This window comes from Leptonychotes weddellii, chromosome 12 (genome assembly GCF_054177405.1).
Source record: "Leptonychotes weddellii isolate Sample4059 chromosome 12, ASM5417740v2, whole genome shotgun sequence".
Classification (NCBI taxonomy): domain Eukaryota; kingdom Metazoa; phylum Chordata; class Mammalia; order Carnivora; family Phocidae; genus Leptonychotes; species Leptonychotes weddellii.
Window position 1 is genome coordinate 41400698 of NC_138380.1, and position 24410 is coordinate 41425107.

At 46.8% G+C, this 24410-nt stretch overlaps 1 protein-coding gene across 7 annotated transcripts in view; it reads left to right on the forward strand.

The window, feature by feature from the left end:
• The first annotated feature begins 6014 nt into the window (after positions 1-6014).
• NOD1 (nucleotide binding oligomerization domain containing 1) overlaps positions 6015-24410 on the forward strand; it is a 62692-nt gene continuing 44296 nt past the window's right edge. For 4 of the 7 annotated variants that reach the window (XM_081800325.1, XM_081800326.1, XM_081800324.1 and 1 more), the window contains exon 1: positions 6029-6467. The gene's annotated coding sequence lies outside the window, so the exon portion shown is untranslated. Of the gene's footprint in view, positions 6468-24410 lie in introns of all 7 variants that reach the window. The other 3 variants (XM_081800329.1, XM_081800328.1, XM_081800327.1) reach the window with 3 other exon arrangements.

The window sequence follows — 24410 nt, forward strand, 5'->3', positions numbered from 1 at the left end:
TTGCTTTGAATTCTTAATCAGGCATATTGCTTATCTCCATTTCATTTAGCTCTTTTGCTGTGGTTTTGTCCTGTTCTTTCCTTTGGGACATATTCCTCTGTCTCTTCGTTTATCTAACTCTCTGTTTTTGTTTCTACATATTAGGAAAGTCCGTTACATTTCCTGATCTTGAAAGTAGTGACCTTATGAAGAAGGGTTCCTGTAGTACCCTACAGCACAATGTCCCCTCTTCACCAGAGCCAGGTGCTTCGGGGTGTCTCCTATGTGGCTTTCATGTGCTGAGCCTTGTTTTGCCTTCTGTGCAGTTGACTGCAATGGCTCACTTTGTCTGTTGTGGGCTGGGTTTGATCACTGTGCTGTTAAAGGGCCAGTCTGAGACTATGGTGGGCTTGTATTTGGGTGGTGTCAGCAGGTAGACCAGATGTCTGTCCTCAGCCCATTTGCCGGGGCTGCAGTGGCACCAACTGCAAGGTGCTCTTCTTGCCTCATCCCTTGGGAGGCTTTTGCTGGTGGGTGGGCCTGGCACCAGGCCAGATGCCTGCTGGGGCTGCAGATGCACTGATCAGCAGGGCACTCTCTCTGCACTGCCAGTTTAGGGTGGGGCTGCTGGGGCTGTGAGTATACTGCTGTGTTGTTATTGTCCCTTCTCCCTGGGGCAAGATTTACTTTGGAGTGCCAATGGTCTTGCAGGGGTGGCTTGCAGGATGAGATGTGGCAGGAGCTACTTTGGAAGCACTCCTACCTGGGCGGGGGGTGGGGAGTAGGAGGGGCAGATCTGCAGGAGATTGTGGTGTTAGCAAGTAGGTGGAGAGTGCTGGTGCTGTTTCCTGCAGGTGTCTGGCTATCTAGGCTGGGGAAGTAGAGGGGGAGAGAAAATGGCTCCTGCCAGCTCTTTTGTTCTTAGAGAGTGTCCTAAAGATCTCTGCCCGTCCAGCACGCATCGCAGGATTAGTAAATCAACTACCTTCGTGCATACCCCAGGCGCTCTTCAAACTGCTGCTTCTATGCTGTGTCTCAGTGGGGTTCTTTGTTATACTGTCTCTTTAAGAGTGGGGACTCAGTTTCCTACCACCCTCCAGGCTGTTGATTTTTAAAGTATGTTGAGTTAAGCCCCACTGGTTATGAAAATTCATGAAGTTAAGCACCACTGGTTTTCAAAGCCAAATATTATGAGGACTCATCTTCCCAGTGCAGGTTGCCCATGTCTGGGCTACCTTATGTAGAGTCTGCTTCTTTCCCTTCTCCGTGCTTGTGGTGTCCCTCCTGCTTGTGGTTAATCTCCCTAGGAGTTTGGTTCCCAACCCCATCTCTGCCCCTCCTACCCTTTTTGATGTGGCCTCCTCTCTATGATTAACTATGGAATGTCTGTTCTGCCAGTCTTCAGGTCATTTTCTGGGTTGGTTGCCCTGATGTGGCTGTTATCTAGGTGTGCCCATGGGACAAGGTGAGCTTAGGATCCCACTAATCCACTACCTTCCCAGAACTTCCCAGAACTTCTCTTTTCAATTATTTTGGGTTTATTCCTGGGAGTGGAATTGCTGGATCATATGGTAATTCTATGTTTAAACTTTTGAGAAACCACTAAACTATTTCCCACATTGACTGAACCATTTTACATTCCTACCTGCAATGTTTACAATTGCTTTTTTAAAAAATGTAATACTTAAATGTAAATCTTACAAAGCATATGTAAGCCTTGTATGCTGAAAAGTATAAAACACTGATGAAAAAAGTTAAAGATCTAAATAAATAGGCATACCATGTTTGTGGGTTGTAAGGCTCAAAACAGTAAAGATATCAATTCTCCCTGATACAGGTTTAAAACAATTCCTATAAAAATCCCAGCAAGGGGCGCCTGGGTGGTTCAGTCCATTAAGCGGCTGCCTTTGACTCAGGTCATGATTCCAGGGTCCTGGGATCGAGCCCCACTTCGGGCTCCTTGCTCAGCGGGGAGCCTACTTCTCCCTCTCCTGCTCTGCCTGCTTGTGTTCCCTCTCTGTGTCAAATAAATAAATAAAATCTTTTTAAAAAAATCCCAGGAGGATTATTTTTCCAAAATTTATGTTGAAAGTCAAAGGAATTAAAATAGGTAAAACAATTAAAAAAATTTTTTTTAAAGATTTTTATTTATTTATTTATTTGGGGGCGGGGGAGGAGCAGAGGAAGAGGGACAAGTAGACTCCATTCTGAGCACAGAGCCTGATGTGGGGCTTGATCTCACAACCCTGAGATCATGACCTGAGCTGAAATCAAGAGTCGGATACTCAACTGACTGAGCCACCCAGGCACCCTAAGTAAAACAATTTTAAAAAAGAAGAATAAGATGGGAAGAATCTTCCCAATTTTAAGACTGTATAGTATTGGCAAAGGGATAAACACATAGATCAGTGGAACAGAACAGAGAACCCGGAAACAGACCCACACAAAGTTGCAAAGGTAATTTAATGGATGACTGGAGGGAAAATAACCTTTAACAAATGGTCCTGGAGCAGCAACTGGACATCCACAGGCCAACAACAACAAGGAAAGAAAGGAAGAGAGAAAGAAAGAGAGGAAAAGGAAAAGAAAAAGAAAAAATTAACCTTAACTCAAGTCTCCTACAAAATTTAACTTGAAATGGATCGTGGGCTTAAATGTCTGACATAAAACCATAAAACTTTTAGGGAGAAAAAGAAAAATCTTTGAAATCTAGGGCTTGTCAAAGAGTTTTTAGACTTAATACAAAAAGCATGATTCATACAAGGAAAAATTGTTAACTGGACTTCATCAAAACTAAACCCTTTGCTCTGTGAAGAATCCTATTAAGAGGATGAAAAGACAAGCTGGGAGTGGAAGAAAATATTTGCAAACCACATATCTGACAAAGGGCTGGTATCTAGAATATATAAAGAACTCTCAAAACAATAGTAAAAAAGCAAACAATCCTCTTTGAAAATGAATGAGAGATGTGAAGAGACATTTCACCCAAGAGGTGATAGCAGATGGCAAATAAAGCACATGGAAAGATGTCCAAATCATTAGCAAATTAAAACCACAATGATATATCACTATCACGACACACCTATCAGCATGGCTAAAAACATTGTGACAGCATCAAATGCTGATAAGGATGCTATGAAACTGGGTCACTCATACATTGCTGCTGGGAATGTAAAATGATACATCCACTCTGGAAAACAATTGGGCAGTTTCTTGAGAAACTAAACATGTTGGGGCACCTGGATGGCTCAGTCATTTGAGCATTGGACTCTTGGTTTCGGGTTAGGTCATGATCTTGAGATGGAACCCTGCATGGGGGGGGCGGGGGGGGTCTGTGCTCAGCCGGGAGTCAGCTTGAAGATTCTCTCCCTCTGCCCCTCCCCCTACTCTCTCTCTCTCTCTTTCTCAAATAAATAAATCTTAAAAGAAAAAAGAGAAACTAAATATGTGGGGCGCCTGGATGACTCAGTCAGTTGAATGTCTGACTTTTGGGGATTTTGTTCTTTTTTTTTTTAAAGATTTTATTTATTTGAAAGAGACTGAGAGAGAGCGTGAGCAGGGGGAGGGGGAGGAGCAGAGGGAGAATCAGACACTCTGCTGAGCAAGGAGCGTGACAAGGGGATCAATCCCAGGACCCCAGGATCATGACCTGAGCCAAAGGCAGTCGCTTAACCAACTGAGCCACCAGGTGCCCCTCGACTTTTGGTTGCTCAGGTCATGATCTCAGGGTTGGGAGATGGAGCTCTGTGGGGCTGCACACTGGGCATGGAGTCTGCTTAAGATTCCCTCTCTCCCTCTCCCCCTACCCCTCCCCCAGCTCTCTCGCTGTCTTAAAAAAAAGAAAAAAAGAAGAAGCTAAACATGTAACTACAATACAACCCAGCAGTTGCACTCCTGGGCGCTTGTTATGTTCACATATAAACCTGCAGATGAATGTCTACAGCAGCTTTATTCATAATAGCCCCAAACTGGAAAAACCCAGATGTCCTTCAACATGGGGAATGGTTAAACTGTGGTAATCTATGTGGTAATGCAATGGAATATTACTCAACAATAAATGGGAAAGGACTATTGATACATGCCATGACCTTGAATATCCGGGGAATTATGCTGAGTATCCCCAAATGTTACATACTGTATGCTTCTATTTATATAACATTCTTGAAATGACAAATTATAGAAATGGGGAACAGATTAGTGGTTGCCAGTGAATAAAGGGGAAGCGGTGTGGTATGAAAGGGTGACATGAGGGATCTTTGTAATGATGGAAATGTTCTGTATCTTGACTGTGTCAGTGCCAACACCCTGGTTGTGATCTTACGCTGTGGTTCTGGAATATGTTACCACTGGGAGAAATTGGGTTACGGGTGAATGGATCTGTCTGCATTATTCCAGCTGCATGTGAATTTGTAATTATCTCAAAGAGTTTAATGAAAAACAAAATAACTATGTATTTTTTAAAGTGATGGAATTAGCAAACAACAGACTATTAAAAATGACCAAGAATGGGGCGCCTGGGTGGCTCAGTCGTTAAGTGTCTGCCTTCAGCTCAGGTCATGATCCCAGGGTCCTGGGATCGAGCCCCGCATCAGGCTCCCTGCTCCGCGGGAAGCCTGCTTCTCCCTCTCCCACTCCCCCTGCTTGTGTTCCCTCTCTCGCTGTGTCTCTCTCTGTCAAATAAATAAATAAAATCTTTAAAAAAAAAAATGACCAAGAAAACTGGAAATAGAACCAAAATGCTTAGAAAGTAAATATATTGTTAAAATTAAGAACTTAAGTGGATGGTGTATTGTTTCCTAGTGCTGCTATAACAAGTTACCACAAATTTAGTGGCTTAAAACAACACAAATTTATTTTCTGACATTTCTGGAGGTCAGAAGTCTGAAATTGGTCTCACTGTGCTAAAATCAAAGTGTCAGCAAGACTGTTCCTTTGGAGGCTCTATGGAAGAATCCATTTTGTTGGCTTTTCATCTTCTAGAAACCCCCTTAGTCCTTGGCTCAGAACCCCATTCCTCCATCTTCAAAGCCAGCAACATCAGGCCAAATTCTTCTCTGCTTACCATCTCTTTGCTTCTCCTTTTTCTGCCTCCCTCTTCCACTTATAAGGACCCTTATGACTACACTGGGCTCACCTGGATAATCCACTATAATTTTCCCATCTTAAGGTTAGCTGATTAGTATCCTCAATTCCATCTGCCACCTTAATTCTGCTTTGCCATATTCACAGTTCCCAGGTATAGGCCATGGACATCAGGGGACCGGGGGAAGGGTATTACTCTGCCTACCACAGATGCCTTAAAAAGCAGATTCAAATATCTGCAAAATAATTGATGAATGGAACGACAGAAATGAAGAGGTTACTCAGAAGGCAGCCAGAGAAATAGGATATGGAAAATAGGAGAGTTTAAAAGCCGTGGAAGATAAAATTCAGAATCCTAGAAGGAAAGAGAATTTTTCTAATTTTTCTACCAGAGGTTAATATAAGGGTAAACTGAAAGAATTAGTATCTTTTTTGTCTTCGTTTTGGTGTTTACAAGTTGCACTTTGTATCCCATCAATTTTACATTTGCAAAGTTTTATTTTTGAGTTATGAACGTGTTGTTCTCAGAAGGCAGCCCTTGGTAGGAACTTAAATATTCATGAGCATTTGTGGTCACATGACTGAACGTATTTTAGTGTGAATGACAACTTACAGAATCAGTATGCCTTCTGTAGACCTTCCCCGTTTAAAACGTTTAAAAATATTTTATTGGGGAAATTTATTAAAACTTATTTTATTGGGGAAATCACTGATTAACGTATACAGTATAAAATGTACACTGCCAAGAACAAATTTAAGAACAGGAAGAAAGGCTTGGATTTTAAAAGTATAAATCGAAGTAAATGGTCTGTTGTAAAGTTTGATTACTTTGAGCCACTTCTCATCCAGGCGCACGTGTGCCATTTTAACAAGTTTCACCTTCGCGCCCAGGCTTCGCCTATGGTTGCAGGATCGGGGGTGGTACTTTTAAGGGGACTGGCTGGGCTCGTGGCCACCGTGGCGCAACTGGCCCGGTGAGTTCGCAGGCGTGAACTTGAGAGCGCCCCTTGAGGTTGCTCGCGGCCGCTTTACGCGCGCCGCGTCCCCCAACTTCCAGCGAGCCAGCGGCGGGAGCGCCGACCCCGCCTCGTCCGCCGGGCACCGCCTCCGCCCCTCCGCGCCGCCCGGGAAGGCGAGCGGGCGCGGCCGCCAGGACCCTCCCGGCCAGTTCCCGTTCCGGGCCGGGGCGCGGCTGCTCCTGCTCCGAGCTTCCCGCAGCTGCCAGTGCTGCGAGCTCCCCCGGTCTCGGCGCTCCCCGGGCCTCGGCGCTCCCCGGTCTCGGCGCTCCCCGGTCTCGGCGCTCCCCGGGCCTCGGCGCTCCCCGGTCTCGGCGCTCCCCGGTCTCCGCGCCCCCAGCTCTCGCTCTGGTTCTCAGCAGCTGCGAGGTCTGCGCACGTGGAGCCCAAGTAAGTTCTAGCGACGGGGGATGTACGGGGAAAGAAGTTTCCTAGGGTCCTGGGCGCTGCTAGCGAGGAGGCGCAGAGAGGAGGGATCCTGTTTGTGGGCGGAATGCAAAGCTCCCCTGGAAGAGCTCCTGGTGGGACAAGGAGGATAAATAGAGGAATGCAGAAAAAGTTCAAATGGATGAACTTCAGCCTCTGCGGAATCATTGATCCCTCGTTAGGGGATTTTCTAAATCCTGCCTGCAACTTGGAATGCCCCGTCCGCATCCCAGACCAATTACATCAGAAGGCCTGGGGGTGGGACCCAGGCCTCTATAGCGTTTCAACTCCCCAGGTGATTCCAATGTGCAGCCAGGGTTGGGAACAACCAATGACCAAATAAAGGATGGCTGCCAAGGCAGGTGGAAAGGCAGGCCAGGGACCTTGATGGAGTCCGGCTGCAGACGGATCCCGCTGCACCCAGTGTCCTGCGTGGTCTTGGGGACCCGGCAGCGGGCTTCCCTCCGGCTTTCTGGGCTCCAAAAAGGGGAATGAGGATACGCTTGACAGGGTGAATAGCGTGTTCAGAAGAACCTCCTATATTCACAGTCTTTTGGCCCGTTGTGAAAAACAGAAGGACTGCCGGGTCCTTCTCTTATGATCCCCGATTGGTTCTGCATTCTGGAAAATGACGCCATTGTTGCATTTGACATGAAGTTGGGGGAAACCAGTAAACTCATGGCCTCGACAACTTCTGGGTGATCTGCTTTAAGGGTGAGGCCAGGTGTGTTTGCCACAGGTTGGGTTTGTCCCTCCTTCTAAAAGCCTCCATGTGGGTTATATCATATCCAGCGAAGGGTAACTCTACTGTGAATATCTGAGAGGAGTGGATTTCACAGGATGGACCCTTCCTCGTCCCCCGGGGAGGTGCTGGGAGCAAGTAGCTATAATCCCAGAAGCAGGGCCATTGGACGAGACACATTGTACCACATGTGCAGGGCAGATAAAAAAGGTGGATTTGAAATAAACAACAGCCGGGAGGTAAAAGAAAGGACTTTCAAAGGTTTTAAGAAGAGTACATTTAATTTTGGTGGAGTGGAGAAATAAGTTCAGAGCTTTGGAGTCCATCAAACCTGGACCCGAATTCAGATTCTGTCACTTCTGTGATACTAACCATAGGTAAGTTACCTGAAAACTGGGGGTAAAAAATAGTAACTCTGTCCTGGGACTAATATAGTTAAGTGTAGCAAATGCCTGGCAGGGCAGGTGGCACATGGCAGGTGCTCCGTGAGCGGTGGTTATTTGTGTCCGACAGCTGTTTTCTTTCCTTTTTTTTTTTTTTTTTTAAGTATCGCAAATAAATCACTACCGACAGCTGTTTTCTTAGCACGGCCTTGAAGGGGAGGGGGGTGGTGTTTGTCCAGAAACTGTCTCCCTCAACACTCCATTCCCCAGCTCTTCTCCTGCCCTGCTACGGGGAGGGTTCCTTCCCCCTTGGGCCTCTGGGTGCTTTGATGTCTGGAATCTCAGGCCACCAGGTCCCCCCACCCCCGGCCCCCAGGGCTAATTGATGACTCTGGAATATAGCTTTACTGCATGTGATGGGAACGAATTTCTTAACAAAAGAAAGCAGTCCTGGGGGCCTGGGTGGCTCAGTCGTTAAGCGTCTGCCTTCGGCTCGGGTCATGGTCCCAGGGCCCTGGGATCGAGTCCTGCATCGGGCTCCCTGCTCCACGGGAAGCCTGCTTCTCCCTCTTTCACTCCCCCTGCTTGTGTTCCCTCTCTCGCTGTGTCTCTCTCCGTCAAATAAATAAATAAAATCTTAGAAAAGAAAGAAAGAAAGCAGTCCTTAATCTTGAGACTTCTCCACCCCGCTGTCACGTAGATAAAAAATGGGCTCCCAAGAAAGCTGGGCTGTCTGTAGGGTCTCAGACACACGCACATGTGGGCACACACACGTGGCTGTCCGGCTGGCAGCGTCCCCAGACAATACCCAGGCTGCTTCTGTTTTGCCTCTGACTCTTGGCCTAGGGACAATGACTCGTGACCAAGAACAGGAATTTGGGGAAGGGGGACCCAGATCCTACGATTGCCAATGCCAACACCCGAGATGAACCTTTCACCCTGGGATCTGCTGTGTGTGTCACTGACTATCAGGATCACTTACGGTAACAGCAACACTGTTTAGGCGTCGGTAATATACACAGTGATGTCATGTAAAAATTAAGATCAAGTGTTTTTACAGTATATGTGCAATCGCTGATTTTTGCTTAAACAAGAATATCAAATTCTTGTCTTTTTAAAAAAAAAAAAAAGATTATTTGTCAGAGAGAGAGCGAGCACAAGCAGAGGGAGCGGCAGGCTCCCCGATGAGCAGGGAGCCTGATGCAGGACTCGATCCCAGGACCCTGGGATCATGACCTGAGCCAAAGGCAGACATTCAACCAACTGAGCCACCCAGGCATCCCTTCTTGTCTCTTTTTATCTAAAGAAAAGAGTTCAATATTTCTTCAAAATCTAAGACCTAAGCCTAGGATTTGAGGTTTAAGTTACCAGTTTATTTTACGATTTCCTTTTTTGGGAGGATTTTAGGCAAGATGAAATTAGAAAAGCTAAAATTTGTCCTTGTGCTGAATTTTCGTCCTGTAGAAGCTGTAGATACTTTGCACGTTTCTAGAAGTCCTGTTTTCTTTCATCATCTGGGCAAAGTCAATTGTGTCGCATACAAAGGGCCTCCTTCCATCCATCCAAAAGTCTGAATTTGTTGGGAGGAAAAGTCTTTGGTGCATCAAATGCTCATTGAGGGCAAGTGTTTTTTCGAAACTTGCCTCTTATAGTAAGAAGTGAGTAGTCACTGCCATTTCAGTTAATTTATGGTTTTTACCCAGCGCTATAAAGTTTGTCAAAGCAAGACTTCCTGGCTTGAATACTGATTCTTATGTTTTATCTAGAACGGCCACAGACCAAACGGTGGGCTGAGATGATGTCGCAGAGTTGGCCAAGCCAGGCTCGCTACCACCTCTGCCTTTGCCCTTCCCCGGCCTCTGATGCCAGCCGCATCTGGGGGGCTGTCACTCTGAGGGCGTCTTGGCCCTCTAGTGCCCTCACAAAGGGATGAGCTGCTGTAAAGCCAGCAAGGCAGTTTTGTGTTGCACTCCATTAAAATCTGAAGGGTAGTCTAGTAAACTGCCATTTTGGAATTTGTTAAGCTGAGTAGTCCTTTTCCTCTAAATTATAGAAAACTATAAAGGACTAATAAAGATGTCATTGTAAGGGCCCAGGTAATTGCAAAGTGAGCACCAGATTAGCACCAGGTTTTAGTAGGTCATTATTTTATCTTATTTTTTAATTTATTTTATGTAGGCTCCATGCCCAGCATGGAGCCCAGCATGGGGGCTTGAACTCACAACTCCAGGATCAAGACCCGAGCTAATATCAAGAGTCAGACCTTTAACCGACTGAGCCACCCAGGCACCCCTAGTAAGTGGGTCGATATTTTAATAAAACACAAGAAGTCATGATATTGTTTGTTTCAGGATGTTGGTAGTTGCTGTCTTTATGTGTCTTCATCACTAGGCAGGCATGGGGCAGAAAATAGTTGGGAAGAATGTAGACATTTTCAGAGCCACATGGAACCTGGTAGGACAGTCCTGCATTGCTAGGGAAAATCCTTCCATGGCAGAAGAGCTGTGAGCAGATGATTTACTTGAAAAAATATTTGTGTTGTTCTAATTACCAAAAGGTTAATTTGTCTCATGACTAAGAACTCCCTGCTCTTTGTTTTAACACATCCCCCAGTTGCTGCCTGTGACCCCAAACCAAACCTTCTAGAAGGAACTTGGTGTATGCTAGGCTTTTCTCTGGGGATATCCTTACTTTGTTCGGTTCATGACAACGGGCTCTTTCATTGAGATGGAGCCACTCATGGACCCCATTTATAAGGAAGTGTTTTACATTTAATAGGAATTCAGGCACATTGATGGTTTCAAGTAGAGATAGGAGATCTATAACAAAGACAGGCAGGACAGAAATGGAAAAAACTATGGAATTGGGGTCAGAACTGAGCTCAAGCCCCTACTTTGTTCCTTAACTGTGTGACCTCAGCCAAGATATTTAACCTCTCCAACTCTATGTCCTCCTTTGTCACACAGTTATAAGCACTTTCTTTTTTTTTTTTTTAAAGATTTTTATTTATTTATTTGAGAGAGAGAGAAACAACATGAGAGGGGGGAGGGTCAGAGGGCGAAGCAGACTCCCTGCCAAGCAGGGAGCCCGATGCGGGACTCAATCCAGGGACTCCGGGATCATGACCTGAGCCGAAGGCAGTCGATCAACCAACTGAGCCACTCGGTGCCCAGCATTCTTTCTTTACAGAGTGGTTTTGAGTATTTGATGAGGTAATTGGTGTAAGGTGCTTAGCACACCATCAGGCTTTCAGGAAATGGTAATTATTATGATAATGTTGATGAAGATTGCTTGGGTTGGAGGGCTGGTCTTGCCCTGTCTGAGCTGTGTGGCTTTGGATAAGGTACCTAACACTCCTGAGCCTCAGTGTTCGTATCTGTAAAATAGGGATAACTCTACCTGTGTGGAAGGTTTGATTGGAGGCTTGATGAAATGATGATGCACCTGATCTGGTAGACCCTAAGTAAGAGCAAACACATAGATTTACTGTGCACAACCCTGATCCAACAACCCTCTGGGCTGGTTATCATTCCGCCCATTTTACAGATGAGACAGCGGAGGCTCAGTGAAATGAAATAACTAGCTCGAAGTCAACAGAGAGTAAACGCTGCACCCGGGATTGCAAGCAGAGCCCTGTTACCGGCCCGAAGCCGAACTCTGGGAGCGCCCCTCCCTCTGCTCACCTCCTCCACTTTGCCATGCTCACCTCCTGTAATCCAGGAGCTCTGTTTCTCACACAGGACCCCAGCTTCCAAAGAATTGTCTGCTTATGGAGTGAAAGTGGGACTCCTTCCCCACCCCAGATTTGCAGCCTTTCAATCTCAACCGTTGCTTTCACTGGCGGAGCTAATATCCACTGGGTGTGGTGGGGTTGGGGGAGCGCTGATACTCACCTGGACTACTGTTCTTTTTTTTTTTTTTTTAAAGATTTTATCTCTTTATTTGAGAGAGAGACACAGCGAGAGAGGGAACAAGAGCAAGGGGAGTGGGAGAGGGAGAAGCAGGCTTCCCGCTGAGCAGGGAGCCCAATGCGGGGCTCGATCCCAGGACCCTGGGATCATGACCTGAGCCGAAGGCAGACGCTTAACAACTGAGCCACCCAGGCGCCCCTGGACTACTGTTCTTAAGAGTGGGTTGTGATGTTTATTTTGAGAAAAATGTCATCTCCGTGCACTGAGATTGTTAGCCTGGGTGTAATAAAACCTACCTTCACCCAGACAGGTGTGCGGGGTACTTGGGGCCACAAAAACCGGGCCTGGAAGTTCCAGGTGGGGCTCAGGTGGGCACAAGAGTATTTAAAGGACACCCCCCTCGAAAATGCAGGGCCCGTTCCAAGTAGATTGCCTTTTCTGAAATTTCTTACTCCTCTCCCCTCTTCTGTACACCTCCGTAGCTTTTGCCTCTTTGGGGAATCAGGCGATCTTCCAAGAGGCCTGAGCTAGTGGAGCTGGGCCCAGATAAGCAGATTCTCCATTGAGTGCATTGTGGGTGCTTTCGTCTTTCAGATAATGAGGTGGTAATGGTTTTTCTGGCTTTCCCCTGGGTGCGAAGTGCTTTGCTGGCTCCCCAGCCTGGCGTTGGGGGCTGTTAGAAAGCTCTTCGTAGCTCCTGGTTCCTCCTGGCTCATGGGGCCTTCAAATCTTCAACACGTTAATTCAACAAATATTATCAGAAGACCTTGCCGGTGCCAGGAGTCTATGAAACTATCTGGACTACAGCAGTGAATGAAACAGGCCCAGCGCCTGGCCAAAGGGAGTTCACAGGCCCGCGGAGGAGGAAGGGGTGTGACACACCAGTACCCGGGTCTGAACAGCGCTGACTGCTGTAAGCGGACACAGCAGGGTGTCAGGAGACAGTATCAGAGCTGGACTCGGATTCCGCAAGTCGGGGATATGCCTTTCCAAGAACGAGCCTTTTCGACTAGGACTCGGGATGAAAAGGAGTTAGAGCATGCCAGACACAGGGAACGGCGTGTTTGAAGGCTCAGAGGCGGGAAAGCATCGGGTGTGTTGGGGAATGCGCAGACAGAGCTAAAGAATGAACCAGACTCAGGCCAAGCAGAGCCTCCTGAGCTGGAAAGGCTTTGGAATTTTACTCTAAAAGGCGATGGGAGGCCTCGAGGAGATCCTCCCTCCCCCACCTTTTCTGTTAGTAATCTACAAGAAAAAGATAATGAGCGACCCCTATTTGTTAAGCTTGATAAAACTTATCTCGATGTGTGAGACAGTTCTGGAGACAGAAATTATGGTTTTCAATTTCTGGATGAACCAACTAAAGCTCAGAATAAAGTAAAAGCGGGCAGAGCCAGGAATCGGAGCGTCAGCTTTGTGGTTCTCCGGGGCCGATGTGTAAATGCATGTGGGCCTCCTAGGCGCTAGCATCCTTCAGCAGGAGCCTCCGTGGGTGGATGCAGGTGGATTCCAGGCCTTCCTGGCTCCTTGAAACAGGAACAAAAGGCCCTGAAGAACAGAGGCAGTTTGGGAGTGTGGTTGTCAGAGCATCAGGGTGTGCAGGTACAAAATGCTGGGCATCCCGTCCCCCCGGCCAAGGGCAGGGGCATCGGACAGTTTTTTATGCTGTCTGCTCTCACTCTGGCTTTTGCCCAAAAGCCCTGAAAGAGGTGCTTTCTCCGCCCTGTTCGTCAACCGGGGAAATTGCATACACCTAAAAGGCACAGGGTTTGGGGAAAAAAAGAAAATTATTTGGAGCTTTCAGATCACAGAAAAACCCTCCAAACCAGAAGGGGCCGAGACCTCACCACGTCATGCCAGCTTGTTTTGGGGGGTCCGCACTGCCCCCTTTCTCCATACTCCTGTGACGTTTTCATGAGGTCCCAGAGTGAGAGACCATGGCAGGTCAGGTGTATTTCGGCTGGTGGGGGGCCTGTTCCCTAAAATAGGACATACTGCATGAGGACTCTGGAGGGCCCAGGCCCTGAGTGTTGCTGCCTCTTGGGGGAACTTGGCATCTTCTCAACCTCTCAGCACCCCTCAGGGCCACCCTACACACATCCCAGATACCCTGCGACCAGGCTCCGGGGTAGATTTGTGTCCCAGACCGTTCTGACTGTGGCTGCATGTTCAAGTGGAGTGAGTAAGAAAAGTCTCTAGCTAAGTGTTTTGACCAGTGGTCAGCGGTGTTTATTTACTCAAGGTCAAGTTTCAACTCAAGCCTCTGAGGTGACTAACACATTCTGTTCTTATGGAGTGCCTTTCCTTTGAGAAGCCCCAGACACTTTCTGTGTTGGTTCTCAATGCCATCGCCAGATGTCCTGGGGCTGACGCTTTCTTCTGCCTAAGTACTTAAACCCACTTACAGAGTTCCAGATCTGGGTCTCTGATTCAAGGCTCTGTTGGCTTCTGTTGGCTTTCTTTATTGAGATATTTTTATTCACTGGCCCCTCAGAGATGAATACCAAGCAGGGTGTTTTTGGAACTTTGTTTTTCAAAGCCTGGAGAACACCAGGAAAATATCAATCAACAATCGCACATCAGCCCCTTAAGGCATCGTGGGGGGCATTGTCACAAAGCAGAGGTGATTTTGTGCCCAGAGCATGCACAGACAATGCCCTGGAAGTTGAGAGCTGAGCTCTGGTTGAACTTTTTAAGGCAGCAGCTAATATAAATGCCTTCGAGCAATAGCAAGTACTGGTGCCTGCAAATCTGAATTTATCCACCGATAAGCTTAGCAAGTGACCTCCCCTAAGTGAGTGTGTGAACTCTGGAAATGCTCATATTCGTTCAATGCATGTTAAGGAAGCACCTGCTCTAAGCAGGGCATTGTGCCAGATGCATTCATTCAGTTTTTTATCTAGCAGCCTCTATGTTCTGGAGAGATGGTGACTAACCAGATAGACACCATCCCTCATAGTCAGATGCCGGGCCTCGAGGGGGAACCAGACTGAAGTCCTCGCCTAGTCTCCCTTCTTGACCGTGATAAGCGCTTACGGTGGGACCAGTGCTATTCTCAACACTGTGTGTATATTCACTCACTGAACCCTCACATCGGTCTTAGGCGGTAGGTGCTAGTATTATTATCTGCATTTTGCAGGTAAGAACACTGGAGCACAGAAGGGTGGTATGGTGTTTGTCCAAATCACACAGCTGGTGACTGGAATCAGATAAGCTGGTTTTAGAGTCTTGGCCCTTCACTGCCACCATCAATCAATATGAAGGGAGAGGTCAGGGAAGAAAAAGGTAAAGTACCTGTCCTCTGAGAGAAATGGGAACAAAGTACTGTGGGAGTTCCCAGCAGGGAGAGCAGGGCTGAGGGGAGGAACAGGGTGAGGGGGCCCCACCCCTCCCCATTGGGACAGGTGTCAGTCCCTGCTGGGGGGTGGGGGAGGGGGGGAATGTGCTGCTGCCGCCCAGGCAGCTCTTCGAAGCAGAAGTAAACCAAAGAAGGATTTGCCTCAGTGCCAGCAGACCTGGGTTCTGGTTCTGGTTGACCCACTCTGCCCTGGGCCTCAGTTTCCTCATCTCTAAAATGGGGGCACTGAACAACATTCTGTTCCACCCTGGAAGTCTGTGGTTCCAGCAGATAAGTGAGGGGCTGGCTCTGCATGCATTCTCCACAGGGTTTCTTGACCAGAAGGTTTGACTCTGAGGGATGTGGAGTCAGACACTGACTTCCCAGAAGGTCCCGGCAGTGTGACGGGATGTCTGCGTTTCATCAGCGTCCAGCCCGTCCTGAGTGCTTACATCAGCTGGGGCTGCATTCCTTCCTTTGTAGGTGGGGGGGCGGAGTCTGCATCTGGAGTCCTGTGGCACTTTCCCAAGAAAGGAAGATAGAAACTCAGATAGATGGAAGGGTTCTCCGGCGCCGATGGGTAAATGCGTGTGGGGGAGGCGGAGCAGGAGGAAGAGAGAGGAGATTATGAGAGACTGACTGATTTCTGTATCTGCTTTGAAATTCTGAGGGATTAAGGGCTTTCAGATACTTAAAGTAAATGAGTGTTAATGGAGCTCAAAAGCTTCAAATAATAATTGTAGCCTCATCTATCTGATAAATTTTCTCCAGAGGGAACTGTCAGTAGTTTTCTGGTATGACAGAGGCATACAGGAGTCGGCTTGTTTTCCAGGATAAGAAACTAAAAAGAAAGAAGAAAAATGAAAAGAAATAACAACAAACCCGAGAGAGAAAGAGAGAGAGAGAAAGAGATGTAGATCTATTAAAGAACGGCAGCTTGTGTTTATCTAATGTCAGAGGCCTGGGACCATGATTAAACTAATGTTTTTGTGGATTATGCAGCAGGGAAAGTGGGAGCCAATTTGAGTTGACCCATTGCATGTATTCTCTGCACAGCTCCGCCGATATAGTGTGGAAATATGCTGGGCATTAGCTTTCGGTGAGACTGCCGTTGGGATGGGTTGGTCCACCCACTTATTGGGCACCTTGAGTATCCAGGTTCTTCAAGTCAACAAACACAGATCATCTTCATTGTTTTAAAACTGGTCTGAGGAAGCTGTGGATCATATTCACCAAAATAAATCTTATTCAAGAGAGGAGAGATCTCCTTGAGGAGAATCCAGATATGACCCTCAGTGCTCATGGGTGTGGGGGGTTCAAGTTTTGCTGGGATTTACCATCAGGTTGGCAGGCTCTATTCTAGTTGATGTTTTACAATCCGGGCAATATCTCTGAAGTAGGCAGGGAATGGTGGCTTTATTGAACTCATCTTGAATCTGAATTCAGTAAATAACTACCAATTGTCTATTATCTGATGTCTGATCGATTTCTGTCATCCAGGTCTGTGGGAGTGAGAGTGTTTTAGAAACCCATATTGTGCCTGGCAGCTTGGGGCTCTGCCAGACATACTGTTTGCTGGTTAGACCTTCATGACTGGAAAGAGGAAAGAATCTAAAATGGTTTCTTTGGTAATGATACCTTTTGGGTGGGGAGCAGATATTGGGTGGAAAAATGTGAGGTCCTTTGGGCATCATCCATCAAAATGAAAACATCACTTGGGGTCAGAACGTTCCACAGAAAGCAGTTGAGCTGATATTGTTTTAAACTGTGCAGAGGTTTGTGCTACATGAAAGGAAGGGAAAAATAGGGCGCCTGGGTGGCTCAGTTGGTTAAGTGACTGCCTTCGGCTCAGGTCATGATCCCGGAGTCCCGGGATCGAGTCCCACATCGGGCTCCCTGCTCAGCTGGGGGTCTGCTTCTCCCTCTGACCCTCTTCCCTCTCGTGCTCTCTGTCTCTCATTCTCTCTCTCAAATAAATAAATCTTTAAAAAAAAAAGAAGGGAAAAATACAAAGGGAAATGAAGTATTTAGTAATCATGGAGCATTTGTTCAATAAGATACTGCTTGAGGTCCTAAGATGGAAAAAAATCTACCCGAAAGTCAGTTTTGTTGATTCTTTTGCTCTGTAATTTTTGTGTGAGGATTGATATTTTCAGTTTAGATTCCTTGTTTCAAACCAGACTTAGTGGCAATACCCTGAGAGGACAGCCTCCTACTAAATTGAAGACAAAATAAACCTGTTGCCATCCACAAACCTGTCAGCTTGACTGTGATATTTCACCAAACCAGAAGGAGCATTTCATTTATTTACAGGTGTGCAGAAAGAGTCGTAGCAGCCCATCTGAGTTTGTTTGGTTTTAACGAAGCATCATTTCGTTTAATGGGGATGGGGCCTTTTTGTGTAGGGGGGTGGGTTTTTGAGTTGAAAGTCAAAGTTCCTTAGGACAAAGTGATTGCTGAGAATGTTTCACTGACCTGTCTCAAAACGGCCTAAGATGCCCTGATGATTAAAAAGGTTCTAAAGTGGGGCTCCTGGGTGGCTTAGTCAGTTAAGCATCTGCCTCTTGGTTTCAGCTCAGGTCGTGAGCTCAGGGTTATGGGGTCAGGCCCCTTGCTCAGCTTGGAGTTGGCTTGGGTTTCTCTCTCTCCCTCTCCCTCTGCCCCTCCCCACCACATGCGTGCATGCTCTCTCTTTCTCTCGCTCTGTCTCTAAAATAAATAAGTAAATCTTTAAAAAAAAAAAAATAAGAAGGCTCTAAAGTAACTTTAAATGATGCAAGTATATATTCTTTTTCTGAAAAGTTAAAACATTACCAATAAAAATACTAAGCAATCCTGGTGCCCTCGTTCCCTGTCCAGAAGTAATCTCTATTCTCGTAGAGTGTGTTGTCTTCCAGATATTTTTCTTTGCATTTATGTTTACAGATGTATGCTTGTAGAAAATATATAGTGTTTTGTGTGTTTCTAGGGTAGGCGATATGGGCAAGTTATATAAATGTTATACTCCGTATTTCTTTCAGCAACTTGCATTTCTCAAGTGACGCCGTGTCTTGAAGATCTTTCTCTGTCCGTACATATGGCTCCGTCATGTTCCTTTTCATCACTGGTGATGGTTCGTACCCAGCCATCCTGACAGTCGTGGTGGTGGCCGGGGCTGAGGTGCAGCAGTTCTGGGGCAGGTAGCTGGGTGGAATGACAGGATGTGGGACCACAGCAGGCAGATGCGGCTGCCCCAGCCCCAGTCAGGAGTATGCGTGACTTCCTTGTGTGCCTTTTCCCCTTTTTTAATATATTAGTATTTTTTTAATAGGTGACTGTAAGCCAGAGGTAAGCAGAGAATGGTGTTTTATTTTAACTTAACTCTTAACTCAATAAATAGAGTCAATTTTATGGTACCTGAAAAACCATTGTAGCGGCTTATCTTTACTCCAGGTGGTCCTTTAATGTCATGGGGTTGTGTCTTAGAGAAACTGCCGTCTTGTGAAGGAAGGGTGAGGGCTGTGCTCTGCCTCCTGCCCGGCCTCCAGCCGGCTGTCTGGCCTGTGACAACTCACTTCACCCCTCTGGGCCTCAGTTTCCTAACGTGCTGAATGCTTTTCTTGCCCAAAAGCATGGTATCTGTCAGGCTGGGCTCGGTTACAGATAATCCCCAAATCCCAGCAGCTCAAACAACAGAGGTCCGTGTCTTGCTCGCACTGCACTGTGCCCATCACAACCTGGCAGGAGGCAGTCCTCACTGCCCTGACTTGGCCCAGGCGGGTGAAGCAGCCGCCATCTTGAAGGAGCTGGTCAGAGAGCCGGAGGAAGAGGAGTTGCATGCTCTGCCGACTGAGCCAGCCAGGCACCCCGTTAGTCCACACTATTTAATGAGCCACCCACTTCCATCACTGTGCTGTTCTGTAAGGAAGCAGGAGGAGAGTCAGAGAGACTGTCCCATGGTCAGTTAAGTCATATCCCATATGCTGATCCTCTCTAATGTATAAAACCATTGCCCTTTTTTGTTTCCTGTAGCCTCCCAAGTTTCCAGAGAGCAGCAGCCTGTTTGGGAAACTCACATTTCGAGAAATGAACAGAACTTGGCAGCAGGGGGACAGGGGAGGGTGGTGGCAGGTGGCGACGGGGTCAGTGTAAGTGCAGAGGTTCAGAGCCCTGGCCAGATTCCGTAGCACCTGATGCCAGCAAAGCTGGCTTTGATTTTGCTCGTGTTTGTATTTTTTTTACAGTCTCCATGTGGCAAGTGTCCGCAGCAGAAATGCTTGAAGAATGGCCTGACCCCACTGAGCTCACTGTTGAGAGCACTCTGGGTCATAACTCTAAGTTGACCTCTGCTGCATTGTTAAGGAATGTTTGAGGGAATAGACCTCAGCTCTGTTAGGGATCTTACTTGGTGTTGCGACACCAATTTGTGGAAAGCTGTGTCATTTATTCTGAAATCTCTTATCTCTCAGGCCCACGATGAATGATGATTGCCAGCAACTGGGTGTCTAAGAAAAGAGTGAAATCATGAGGCCAGCGTAGGTGACGGGAAATGATTTTCTTGTGGTTTCTGTTCTCGATCTAGGCCATGTCAGTAGGGATGGAAGCCAAATTCTGTCTACTCGTTCTGGGAGTTGACATTCACAGTTATACTGTGGGCCAGGTGACCTCTGCACCCCGGCTTTGCTGGGTGATTCTGCGCAGAGCGGACGTGTTTGCCAGCATCTAACTGACCATCTCACTCAGAGATAACCCTGAGGCTCTCTCTGTTCAGAGAGGTTTGTTATAAAGATGCACAGGATAAGGGGTGGCACCTCTGGGGGCCCGAGGAGACTGTGTCGCTCAGCAGTGGGCCGCTTGGACCAAGCACTCGTGTGCTGGGGGTTACTGGGACTCCGTGTGTCTCACGTTCCAACTCCTAAGGGACAGGGGCTCTAAGCACTTGTCCTGGTCACCTGCCGCCGGAAGCCCAGGGGAAGCCGCAGGCTGGCACTCTGGCTTCATTGCTCATTTAGTGTGCTCACCGCACTTGAAATCTGTTGTTCTGTCCCATCTGTCGTGCCGGATTATAAACTCTGTGACTTTGGGAAGATCGTTAACCTCGTGGGCCTCAGATTGCTCATTTGTAAGTCGGTGGTAACAATGACCTCTGCCACCTAGTGTTGTCCTAAGAATTGAGTGAGATAATAGAGAAGATTAAATCAGGTGATCATTACCGAGTAGTTACTCGGTGCCTGGTCTAGGCACTTTGAATATGAACTCAGTCCTCACAGCAACACTTTGAGGCGGGGACTGTGTCACAGAGAGGCTGGCTGGCACCAGAGACCACCTCTAAGCCCTGCATTACTGTATGTGCGTGGAAAGCATTAGCTGGATGCTGGGCCCCCGGGAAACGGCTTACTCAGTGTTAGTGATGGTCCTTCTGTGTCCTGCTGGGGCCACCACGCAGTGCAGGGCTTGACACCGGACCTCTGGAGAGGATGCGGGAGGCCGGCATCCTGGAGTCTTCCCAGCGCCCCTCCCCCGCCCGGTCCCCGGTGGCCCTTCCGCAGGTCCCGTGGGTGATAGCAGGTTGTCCTGGCGACTGGCCGCAGATGGGAGCATCTGGGTTTGCTGAGGTGGTTCAGGCAGGCAGGCCGGCCCAGGCCAGGGTAGGTGTTACTACTACTGAGTGTCATCTTTGATCCTCCAGTTTGGCACGTGCAATGTCTCAGTTATGGGGCTTTGAAAGGTCAGGGTGGCAGGTGGCTCTTACTTTCCTTTATAAAATAAAAACCCGGTAAGTAAAGCATCTGTCAGAAGCTAGCTTCTGCAGCTTGAAAGCGGGCCTTGGTGGTTACCTAGAAACACACAATAATGGTAAAGGTACAGCAGCCGTATACAGTGTGATGCCAGCAGAAGACCAGTGTAGGCCTACCTGCACCTCGAGAAAAACAGAAAGGGAACGTTCCAGAATGGTAACAGTGGTGTAGGTGATTTGGGGTTTTCTCTCTCTCTCTTTTTTCTTTTTGCATTTCCCAAAGTTTCCATGGTGAGCAGATAAATTGCTTTTATACTTGGGGAAAGTTATTAAAACATAAAAAAGAACATCTATGGAGATGAACATCTTTATAAAGTGCTTTTTATCTTAGCATCTCGGTTACAAAGAATGCACATTGACTTTCAGGGTCCCTGGGGATAGTAGAGAAGGAAGAAAGCAGCGGCACTGGGCAAAATCCCTCTTTAGAAAGTGAAAGTGAGTGTGGGGGAAGGGCCTCCCCAAGGCCCGGGGACTGAAAGGCAGCAGGTCTGTGCAGGAGGCCCGGTTGCTCTGTCCCCAGGTGGGACTCCTTTCTCAGTGAATCCTTCCCCAACGTGCCCCTGTGACCTCCCCACAGGCATTCTGACCGTGAGTCAGCCACAGCGCCCCGCTAAGCCCCCCGGGCCTCCCCGGCCTCCCCCAGACTTCTGGCTAAGGCAGACCTCCCTCCATTCTGGGGTGCCAAGTTCACCTCAGGCAGGAGTCTTTGCTCTGTTTCCCCCATTCTTCGGGTATTTTGTTTTCCTTGCATTTGGTGCCGCTAGGTTTCTGTTGATGATGTCGTCTCTCTTGTCTGTGAGCCCCCTGCCGGCAGGGGGACAATGGCCTTTATGCCTGAGGAGTGTAAACGAGCTAAGGAATGACCCTGAGGTCTCCGCTCTCTCGGGCAGGCCTGCTCGCCTTCACTGCGCTCTTCAGCTGGGAGGGCGCCCCAGCTGAGCCGTTTGCAGAAGCACTGCCTTGCAGTAACGCTCTCTGGAAGAGTGGCTTCATAGAACTCCTCACCTGCTGCCCCTCCAGCTTCTCTTGGCCACTGGCCGGCAAAGGACAGTGCGGGGGCAGCCGGAGAACACAGGGACCTGCAGTGACCATGTGCTTGTTCTAAAGAAATTCCTGGTCTTAGAGGAAAAACTCTCAGTTTTGCACCATGGAATGTGACGTTCGCTGCGGATTTTTGACATATGGCCTTTATTATGTTGACATACGTTCCCTTTAAACCCGCTTTGTTGAGAGAATTTTTGTTTGTTTTTTTTTTTCTGAGAGCGAGAGGGAGAGAACAGGGGCGGCGGAGGGGCAGAGGGAGAGGGAGGGAGAGAATCCTAAGCAGGCTCCACACTGGGTGTGGAGCCGGATGCGGGGCTCCATCTCACGACCCTGAGATCATGACCTGAGCTGAAACCAAGAGTTGGACGCTAAACCGATTGAGCCACCCAGAAACCCTTGTTTTTCTTTTTTTTTTTCCCTTTAAGATTTTATTTATTTGAGAGAGATATAGTGAGAGAGGGAGAGCACAAGGAGGGGCAGAAGGAGGGGGAGAAGCAGACTCCCCGCTGAGCAGGGAGCCCGATGCAGGGCTGGATCCCAGGACGCTGGGATCATGACCTGAGCCGAGGTAGATGCTTAACTGACTGAGCCACCCAGCCACCCCTGTTTTTCTTCTCTAATATATGCATATAAATCTATAAATTTCTATGACTTCTTTAATTGTATCCCACAAGTGTTGATATGTTGTATTTTCATGATCATACAGTTCAAAATATTTTCTAATTTCTATTTCTTCTTTGACCAGTTGGTTTGCGGATTTTCTAGGTATCTTTTTATTTTTGATTTCTAGCTTGATTCCACTATGGTCAGAGAATATATTCTGAATGATTTCAGTCCTTTAAAATGTGTTCAGAACTTGCAGGGCACCTGGGTGGCTTAGTCAGTTAAGCATCTGCCTTCTACTCAGGTCATGATCTCAGGGTCCTAGGATGCAGCCCTTGGTGGTGGGCTCCCCCGCCCCTCCCCCAGCACATGCTTGCTCTCAAATAAATAAATAAAATCTTAAATGTGTTAAGAACTTGCTTTATGTCAGATTTGACGAATATTACACGTGCAGTTAAAAGGCTAAGCATTCTGTTGCTGTTGGGTGCGTGTTCTGTAGATGTCAGGAGATTTGTTCTTCTGGTCAGATTCTCCATATTCTTACTCTTTGCTGATTTTTAGTTCTTTTTGTTCTTTCAGTTACTCTGAGGCGTGTATTAAAGTCCACCATTGTGATTGTGGATTTGTCTAGGTCTCTTATGATTGTCAATTTTTGCTGTATTATTTTGAAAATGTTACTAGGTCCATACAAATGAAAATATTTGTGTCGTCCTTTAGAATTGATCATTTTATCATTATGAAATGTTTTTCTATCTCTAGTAACATTTCTTCCCTTAAATTCTTTATTTTTAATATAGCTATGCCAGCTCTTTTTTGGTGAGGGTATACCTCGTATTTCTTTTCCTGTTGGGGAAATGAGTGAATGAATTAAACCCCATCATTTTATTTAAGATGTGTCTCTTTAGGCAGCATGTAGTTTTTTTCTATCAAGTCTGCCAAGCCAAGTTTTATAATTGGTGTATTTACTACATTTACATGTCATGTAATGGAATTATTAATACATTTGGATTTATATCTGTTTGGTTTCTATTTGTCTTGGCTATTTTTTTTTTTTTTACCTTTTTATCTCCCTGTCTTCTTTTAGAATTAAGTGTATTTATTATTCCATTTCCTCCTTCTATTGTCTTGTATATATTTCTTTTACTATTCTTTTAGTGGCAATCTTAGAGACAATAATCTGATCTTTGAATTATTACTGTCTGAAACAAAGTAATACTGGGGCAACCGGCTGGCTCAGTCACTGGAGCGTGTGAATTTTAATCTCGGGTTTGTGGGTTCAAGTCCCATGTTGGGCATAGAGCTTACTTAAAAAAACATAAAGTCATACTTTTGCCTAGTACCAGAAAGTGCTTTGACCTTAGAACACCTTAAGTCCATTTATTCCCCTCCAACTTTTGTGTTGTTATTGTTACACATGCTAATTCTGTATATATATGTATATATATATATATTTTAATATTTTATTTATTTATTTGACAGAGAGACAGCGAGAGAAGGAACACAAGCAGGGGGAGTGGGAGAGGGAGAAGCAGGCTTCCCGCTGAGCAGGGAGCCTGACGTGGGGCTCGATCCCAGGACCCCGGGATTGTGACCTGAGCCGAAGGCAGATGCTTAACGACTGAGCCACCCAGGCGCCCCTAATTCTGTATATATTTTAAACTCCCCAAGATATTAATTAGTAGTGTTTTCTTCAGTCAATACACGTTTCTATTTATTCACATTAACCTTTCTGTTGCTCTCATTTTTTGTCTTAGGATCATTTTTCTTCTACCTGAAAAACTCATTTCTGTACACATACACACATATATGTGACCTATATATAGCACTTCAGTCAAGATAAAGGGTATTTCTATCTCCCCAGCAATTTCTCTAGGCAGTCAGTTTCTCCTGTCTTCCCACCCCCCTACCCCGGGAAACCACTGCTCTGATTTCAGGGTCAGATTTCTAGAATGGAATCATATATTATATACTCTTTTGAGTCTGGTTTCTCTCATGCAGTGTAATAGCTGTGATATTCATGTTGTATTTCATTCATACTTCTTACTGAATAGTGCTCTACTGTACGAACGTACCCCAATTTGTTGATCAGTTCACCTACAGTTGGTCTCTGT